A 9,435-nucleotide genomic window follows, 5' to 3' on the forward strand; every position below is an offset into this window, starting at 1 on the left:
TTTTCACTCTCGGCCTCCAAAGCTGTACGGAAAGCTTGCAGGGAACAAAAGCTCCCGAGAGCAAACCCGAGCAGATTACTTAGCCCGGACCGGCAAGGGCGGGGCAAATCCGCCTCCGGCAAAGACATTTGGGAGCCACGGCAACAGGCCCCTCCCCAGAAGATCAGCGAGAACAGCCAGCCAAGCCCAAGTTTATCGATCAGTGAGAACGGCAGAACTCCAGCGCTAGGGGAATACTGCACATAGAATCCATGGCTTTTTTCCCCATGATGCTTTAGTCTTTCAAAGTTAATTTTTAAAATTTTCTTTATTTTTTCTTTTTCTATTTTTTTAGTTGAATTTTTCTTCTTTCCTTTTTCAACCAACATCTTATCAATTCCTTTTTATGTTCTTCTTTTTTTTTTTCCTTTATCAATTCCCTTTTTAAAATCTTTTTTAAAAACTTTATTTTTATAGTCATATTCTATCCCTTCATTGTATTTAACCTCATATTTTGTGTGTATATATATATGTTTTTCTTTCTTTAAAATTTTAGGATACAGGGGCACCTGGGTGGCTCAGTCGTTAAGCGTCTGCCTTCGGCTCTGATCATGATCCCAGGGTCCTGGGATCAAGCCCTGCATCGGGCTCCCTGCTTGGCAGGAAGCCTGCTTCTCCCTCTCCCACTCCCCCCTGCTTGTGTTCTCTCTCTTGCTGTGTCTCTCTCTGTCAAATAAATAAATAAAATCTTAAAAAAAAAGAATTTAGGGGGCGCCTGGGTGGCTCAGTTGGTTAAACGACTGCCTTCGGCTCAGGTCATGATCTTGGAGTCCCGGGATCGAGTCCCGCATCGGGCTCCCTGCTCAGCAGGGAGTCTGCTTCTCTCTCTGACCCTCCTCCCTCTCATGCTCTCTGTCTCTCATTCTCTCTCTCTCAAATAAATAAATAAAATCTTAAAAAAAAAAAAAAAAGAATTTAGGATACAGTTTCTTCTAACAGACCAAAATATATCCTAAATCTAGTGTATGACTTTGTCCTAGTCTCCTGCCTGATCACATTCTCTCCTTTTTTTTAAATTTTTTAACTTCTTACCAATTCCCTTTTTAAAATCTTTTTTCATTTTCATCTTTACAGTCATATTCAATCCCTTCTTCGTATTTACCTATATATATATATAAAGTTTTTCTTTCTTTAAAATTTTGGGAGGCAGTTTTTTCTAACAGACCAAAATACACCCAAAATCTAGTGTGTGGCTGTGTTCTATTCACCAGCCTGATCATATTCTTTTTTTTTTTTTTTAGCCCTTTCTTTTCTCCCCAGTTTCGGGTCTCTTCTGATTTGTTAGTGTATATTTTTCTGGAGTATATTGGAGTAAATTATAGCAGAGAACTTCCCTGATTTGGGGAAGGAAACAGGCATGAAAATCCAGGAGGCACAGAGAACCCCTCTCAAAATCAATAAAAATAGGTCAACACCCCTACATCTAATAGTAAAACTCACAAGTCTCAGAGACAAAGAGAAAATCCTGAAAGCAACTTGGGACAAGAGGTCTGTAACCTACAATGGCAGAAACATTAGATTGGCAGCAGACCTATCCACAGAGACCTGGCAGGCCAGAAAGGACTGGCATGATATATTCAGAGCACTAAATGAGAAAAATATGCAGCCAAGAATACGGTCCAGCCTATCCAGCTAGACTGTCATTGAAAATAGAAGGAGAGATAAAAAGCTTCCAGGACAAACAAAAGCTAAAAGAATTTGCCAACACCAAACCAGCCCTACAAGAAATATTGACAGGGGTCCTCTAAGCAAAGAAAGAGCCTAAAAGTAACATAGGCCAGAAAGGAACACAGACAATATACAGTAACAGTCACCGTACAGGCAATACAATGGCACTAAATTCATATCTTTCAGTAGTTATGCTGAATGTAAATGGGCAAAATGCCCCAATCAAAAGACACAGGGTATCAGATTGGATAAAAAAGCAAGACCCATCGATATGCTGTCTGCAAGAGACTCATTTTAGACCCAAAGACACCTCCAGATTTAAAGTGAGGGGGTGGAAAACCATTTACCATGTTAATGGACATCAAAAGAAAGCTGGGGTGGCAATTCTTACATCAGACATATTAGATTTTAAACCAAAGACTATAATAAAAGATGAGGAAGGATACTACATCATACTTAAAGGGTCTATCCAACAAGAAGATCTAACAGTTTTAAATATCTCTGCCCCTAACATGGGAGCAGCCAATTATGTAAGCCAATTAATAACAAAATCAAAGAAACACATCGACAATAATACAATAATAGTAGGGGACTTTAACACCCCCCTCACTGAAATGGACAGATCATCTAAGCAAAAGATCAACAAGGAAATAAAGGCTTTAAATGACACAATGGACCAGATGGACTTCACAGATATATTCAGAACATTCTATCCCAAAGCAACAGAATACACATTCTTCTCTAGTGCACGTGGAACATTCTCCAGAATAGATCACATCCTGGGTCACAAATCAGGTCTCAACCAGTACCAGAAGATTGGAATCATTCCCTGCATATTTTCAGATCACAGTGCTTTGAAACAACTAGAACTCAGTCACAAGAGGAAAGTTGGAAACAACTCAAATACATGGAGGCTAAAGAGCATCCTACTAAAGAATGAATGGGTCAACCAGGAAATTAAAGAAGAATTTAAAAATTCATGGAAACAAATGAAAATGAAAACACAATTGTTCAAAATCTTTGGGATGCAGCAAAGGCAAACCTAAGAGGAAAGTATATAGCAATACAAGCCTTTCTCGAGAAACAAGAAAGGTTTCAAATACACAACCTAACCCTACACCTAAAGGAGCTGGACAAAGAACAGCAAATAAAGCCTAAATCCAGCAGGAGAAGAGAAATAATAAAGATCAGAGCAGAAATCAATGAAATAAGAACCAAAGGAACAGTAGAACAGATCAACAAAACTAGGAGCTCATTCTTTGAAAGAATTAATAAGATTGATAAACCCTTGGCCAGACTTATCAAAAAGAAAAGAGAAAGTTCCCAAATAAATAACATCATGATTGAAAGAGGAGAGATCACAACCAAAACCAAAGAAATACAAACAATTATAAGAACATTTTATGAGCAACTACATGCCAGCAAATTAGACAATCTGGAAGAAATGGATGCATTCCTAGAGATGTATAAACTACCAAAACTGAACCAGGAAGAAATAGAAAACATGAACAGGCCCATAACCAGCAAAGAAATTGAAGCAGTAATCAAATCTCCCAACAAACAAGAGCCCAGGGCCAGATGGCTTCCCAGGGGAATTCTACCAAACATTTAAGAAGAATTAATACCTATTCTTCTGAAACTCTTCCAAAAAATAGAAATGGAATGAAAACTTCCAAACTCTTTTTATGAGGCTAACATTACCTTGATCCCAAAACCATACAAGGACCCCACCAAAAAGAACTACAGACCAATATCCCTGATGAACACAGATGCAAAATTTCTCACCAAAATACTAGCCAATGGGATCTAACAGTGCATTAAAAGGATTATTCACCACGACCAAGTGGGATTTATTCCTGGGCTGTAAGTTTGGTTCAACATCCACAAATCAACCACTGTGATACAATACATCAATAAAAGAAGGGACAAGAACCATATGATCTCTCAATAGATGCAGAAAAAGCATTTGACAAAGTGCAGCATCCTTTCTTGATTAAAACTCTTCACAGTGTAGGGATAGAGGATACGTACCTCAATATCATAAAATCCATCTATGAAAACCTACAGCGAATATCATTCTCAATGGGGAAAAACTGAGAGCTTTCCCCCTAAGGTCAGGAACATGGCAAGGATGTCACTATCACCACTGCTATTCAACATAGTATTAGACGTCCTAGGCTCAGCAATCAGACAACAAAAAGAAAGAAAAGGCATCCGAATCGGCGAAGAAGTCAAACTCTCACTCTTTGCAGATGATATGCTACTTTATGTGGAAAACCCAAAAAACTCCACCCCAAAATTGCTAGAACTCATACAGGAATTCAGTAAAGTGGCAGGATATAAAATCAATGCACAGAAATAAGTTGCATTTCTATACACCAACAACAAGACAGAAGAAAGGGAAATTAATGATTGGATCCCATTTACAATTGCACCCAAAACCATAAGATACCTAGGAATAAATCTAACCAAAGAGGCAAAGGATCTGTACTCAGAAAACTATAGAATACATGAAAGAAATTGAGGAAGACACAAAGAGATGGAAAAATATTCCATGCTCATGGATTGGAAGAACAAATATTGTTAAAATGTCTATGCTACCTGGAGCAATCTACACATTCAATGCAATCCCTATCAAAATACCTTCAACTTTTTTTTTTTTTTAAAGATTTTATTTATTTATTTGAGACAGAGAGAATGAGAGAGAGAGAGAGCACATGAGAGGGGGGAGGGTCAGAGGGAGAAGCAGACTCCCTGCCGAGCAGGGAGCCCGATGCGGGACTCAATCCCGGGACTCCAGGATCATGACCTGAGCCGAAGGCAGTCGCTTAACCAACTGAGCCACCCAGGCGCCCCAATACCTTCAACTTTTTTCACAGAACTGGTACAAATAATCCTAAAATTTGTAAGGAAGCAGAAAAGACCCCAAATAGCCATAGGAATGTTGAAAAAGAAAACTAAAACTGGTGGCATCACAATTCTGGACTTCAAGCTCTATTACAAAGCTGCCATCATCAAGACAGTATGGTACTGGCACAAAAACAGACACACAGATCAATGGAACAGAACAGAGAATTCAGAAATGGACCCTCAACTCTATGCTCAACGAATCTTTGACAAAGCAGGAAAGAATATCCAATGGAAAAAAGAGTCTCTTCAACAAATGGTGTTGGAAAAAGTGGACAGCCACATGCAGAAGAATGAAACTGGGTCACTTTCTTACACCATAAACAAAAATAAACTCAAAATAGATGAAAGACCTAAATGTGAGACAGGAATCCATCAAAATCCTAGAGGAGAACACAGGCAGCAATCTCTTTGACCTCGGCCACAGCAACTTCTTGCTAGACACATCTCCAAAGGCAAGAGAAACAAAAGCAAAAGTGAACTATTGGAACTTCATCAAGATAAAAAACTTCTGCACAGTGAAAGAAAAAATCAACAAAACTAAAAGGCAACCTATGGAATGGGAGAAGATGTTTGCAAATGTCTTATCAGATAAAGGGTTAGTATCCAAAATCTATGAAGAACTTATCAAACTCAACACCCAAAAAACAAAAACCCTGGTCAAGAAATGGGCAGAAGACATGAACAGACATTTCTGCAAAGAAGACTTCCAAATGGCCAACAGACACATGAAAAAGTGCTCAACATCACTCGGCATCAGGGAAATACAAATCAAAAACCACAATGAGGTACCACCTCACACCAGTCAGAATGGCTAAAATTAAGAACTCAGGAAACAACAGATGTTGGTGAGGATGCGGAGAAAGGGGAACCCTCCTACACTGTTGATGGGAATGCAAGCTGGTGCAGCCACTCTGGAAAACAGTATGGGGGTTCCTCAAAAAGTTGAAAATAGAGCTACCCTATGACCCAGCAATTGCACTACTGGGTATTTACCCCAAAGATACAAATGTAGTGATCCAAAGGGGCACTTGCACCCCAATATTTATAGCAGCAATGTCCACAATAGCCAAACTATGGAAAAGCCCAGATGTCCATCGACAGATGAATGGATAAAGATGAGGTATATATATACAATGGAATATTACACAGCCATCAAAAAAAGAAATCTTGCCATTTGCAACAATGTGGATGGAACTAGAGGGTATTATGCTAAGTGATATGAGTCAATTAGAGAAAGACAATTATCATATGATTTCACTGATATGTGGAATTTAAGAAACAAGGCAGAGGATCATAGGGGAAAAAAGGAAAAAATGAAACAAGACAAAACCAAAGAGGAAGACAAACCATAAAAGACTCTTAATCTCAGGAAACAAACTGAGGGTTGCTGGAGGGGAGGTGGGTAGAGGGATGGGGTGGCTGGGTGAGGGATATTGGGGAGGGTATGTGTTGTGGTGAGCACTGTGTGTTGTGTAAGACTGATGAATCACAGACCCTTGAAACAAATAACACATTATATGTTAATAATAAAAAAATAAATAAAAATGTTGAATGACAACTATAATACAGGACAAATTCCCAAGCACTTGTTAATAATTTGCACATTTCAAGCAATAGCTAAAACCAAATTTTGATCCACTCAAAAGTACTCTATGAGAGAATAAATATAATCTAGCAGAAGAGATAAAATATGAATACAAATAACACAAGGCAGTAGGTGAGAATTGTTATAAGGACTTTAAAGATGGAGATTAAGGACGCCTGGGTGGCTCAGTCCATTAAGTGTCTGCCTTCGGTTCAGGTCGTGATCCCAGGGTCCTGGGATCGAGTCCCACATCAGGCTCCTTGCTCAGCAGGGAGCCTGCTTTGCCTTCTCCCAGCAGCTTCCCCTGCTTGTTCTTGCTCTCGCTCTCTCTCTGACAAATAAAAATCTTTAAGAATAAATAAATATTTGTATATTTAGAATTACCAAAACAAATGTACTTTTACCTTTTATTTCTAACCCTGTGTGTTAGAGCAGTTGAATGCTCTTCTGCTTTCTTTTTAAATCACATTGTTAAGCTGTGGATTTGTACTCAGTAATGACTTAGGATAAACATTATTTTCATTCATCACATGTTAGACATTTTTCTTTTCCTTGTAAGCAGATTCAAACTAGATAGTCAATAAAACATCTTTTAAATCCCACCCCCCCCAAAAAAAAGAATAAATAAATAAAGGTGGAGATTACTTCTGGCTTGGTTGATCTGACAAGGTATCACATAAGAACACCTGGCAGAGTGCAGATATGTGCAATTTATATCACAGAGGGCTAATCTCCCTTCTACATAAAGAGCTCCTAGACATTGAGAAGAAAGAAACTAACACCCAATAGAATAATGGGCAAATGCCAGCAATAGAGAGTCCAAGGGACAATACAAATGGTTTTTTTTTTTTAAGATTTTATTTATTTATTTGAGAGAGAGAATGAGATAGAGAGAGCATGAGGGGGGGAGGGTCAGAGGGAGAAGCAGCCTTCCCGCTGAGCAGGGAGCCCGATGTGGGACTCGATCCCGGGACTCCAGGATCATGACCTGCGCCGAAGGCAGTCGCTTAACCAACTGAGCCACCCGGGGGGCCTTCAAATGGTTTTTAACATATTAAAATTTTCTCAACTTCACTTAGGACAGAAGAAATGCAAAATGAATTTTTATTGTGCTACCACTTCTCACTTATCAGACTGGCAAATATCTGAAAGTTTGACAACATACTCTATGGCAGTCCTGTGGGGAAAGAAGCACTCTCAGACATTGGTGGTAAGAGAGGAAAATGACACAAGCTAACAAAATTAGAAATATCTAATACCTACCAAAATAAGAAATGCATTCACCTTTTAACTCAACAATCCCATTTCTTAGAACCTATCCTGAAGATAGCTCCAGAAATAGAAACAACATATGCATATTGTTATCCATTGTGGTATTATTTGTAATAGCAAAACATTGGAACAACCTACCTATCAATAGGGAAGGAGTTGAAGAAACTATGGTATATCCTTACAATGGAGCCCTATGCAATTGTAAAAATGAATGAAGATCTCTGTGTATGAATGTGGAAAGATCTTTATCTGTGATAAAATTGGTAAAACCAAAGTACAGAACCATGAAATAAAGAAGGGAGGGATAAGAACAAATGCACATATACACACTTCTGCTACAATGCAATATACACTTTCCTTGACCTGCAAAATTGCATGCTTAATGTAGGACTTGCATGGGAAAAAATGGGTTAAGAGAAGATCATTAAAAAACCATGCCAGGGCATCTGGGTAGCTCAGTCAGTTAAGCATCATCTGATTCTTGCTTTTGGTTCAGTTCATGATCTCAGGGTTGTGAGATTGAGCCCCACATTGTCGGGCTCTGGGCTTGGCCTCAGCAAGGAGTCTGCTTGAGACACTCTCTCTCCTTTCCCTTTCCCCCTCACCCCGCTTGTGCTCTCTCTCTAAAATAAACAAATAAAATCTTTTTTAAAAAATAAAAATCTATGCCACTTTGTAATCAAGCACTTATAAAAGTAATAATTCATACTTTGAAAGATAACTTAGACCACTCAGACAGGCAGTCTGAAGTGTTTGGAGGGTGCCAGGATTGATACTTAAAATATGTAAAAATAAGGTAGGGGGATGGTGTAACTGGCTGATGGGCATTAAGGAGGGCACTTGATGTAATGAGCACTGGGTGTTATACGCAACTGATGAATCACTAAATTCTACCCCCGAAACTAATAATACAATATATGTTAACTAAATTGAATTTATTTTTTTTAAAGGTTTTATTTATTTATTTGACAGAGAGAGAGCACAAGCAGGTGAAGCAATAGAGGGACAGGGAGAAGCAGACTCCCTGCCGAGTGGGGAGCCCGATGTGGGGCTCAATCCCAGGACCTCAGGATCATAACCCAAGCTGAAGTCAGATGCCCAACCAACTGAGCCACCCAGGTGCCCCAATTAAATTGAATTTAAAGAAAGAATTGTTTTAAATATGTAAAAACAATATAGTAAAAATACCAGCAACATTTTAATTAAATCAGGGCTGGTGTATACTGAAACTATCCATGTTGGTGGGGAGCTCCAAGTGGTTGGGACTTAAATTAAGATAGGCCTAGAAGGTACTATGTCTTGCTATATGGGACTGTGTAGATCTTTCGAGGTATCCACAAGATCAAAATATATCATAATAATGTTTGTCAGCTTTCACTCTCATTCTCTCATGAGTGTACAGGAGAGTTTTCCAGAGGCTTCATGACATGGGAACATATTGGATGCCAAAGGAGTATGAGAATCCAGCTGTTTCTATTAAACCAGATATTAAAGAGGTTTGTAAAATGCCACTGTTCTCACTAATTATTTTTTGTTTGGGGAAATACAGTTATTTTGTATAAACATATATATGTTAACTTGTAATATTACCATTATTTTTTATTGATTTAATAAATAAATATTTTAACATTTTCTCAGTTTTAATTTCTGTATAGTCCCCAATAATGTTTAAGAGTTTACAATGATCTGAATAGACACTTTTCCAAAGAAGACATCCAGATGGCTAACAGACACATGAAAAGATGCTCAACATCACTCGGCATCAGGGAAATACAAATCAAAACCACCATGAGATACCACCTCACACCAGTCAGAATGGCTAAAATTAACAACACAAGAAACAACACGTGTTGACAAGGATGCGGAGAAAGGGGAACCCTCCTACACTGTTGGTGGGAATGCAAGCCGGTGCAGCCACTCTGGAAAACAGTATGGGGGTTCCTCAAAAAGTTGAAAATAGA

The sequence above is a fragment of the Leptonychotes weddellii genome, chromosome 11, assembly GCF_054177405.1.
Source record: "Leptonychotes weddellii isolate Sample4059 chromosome 11, ASM5417740v2, whole genome shotgun sequence".
Taxonomy (NCBI): domain Eukaryota; kingdom Metazoa; phylum Chordata; class Mammalia; order Carnivora; family Phocidae; genus Leptonychotes; species Leptonychotes weddellii.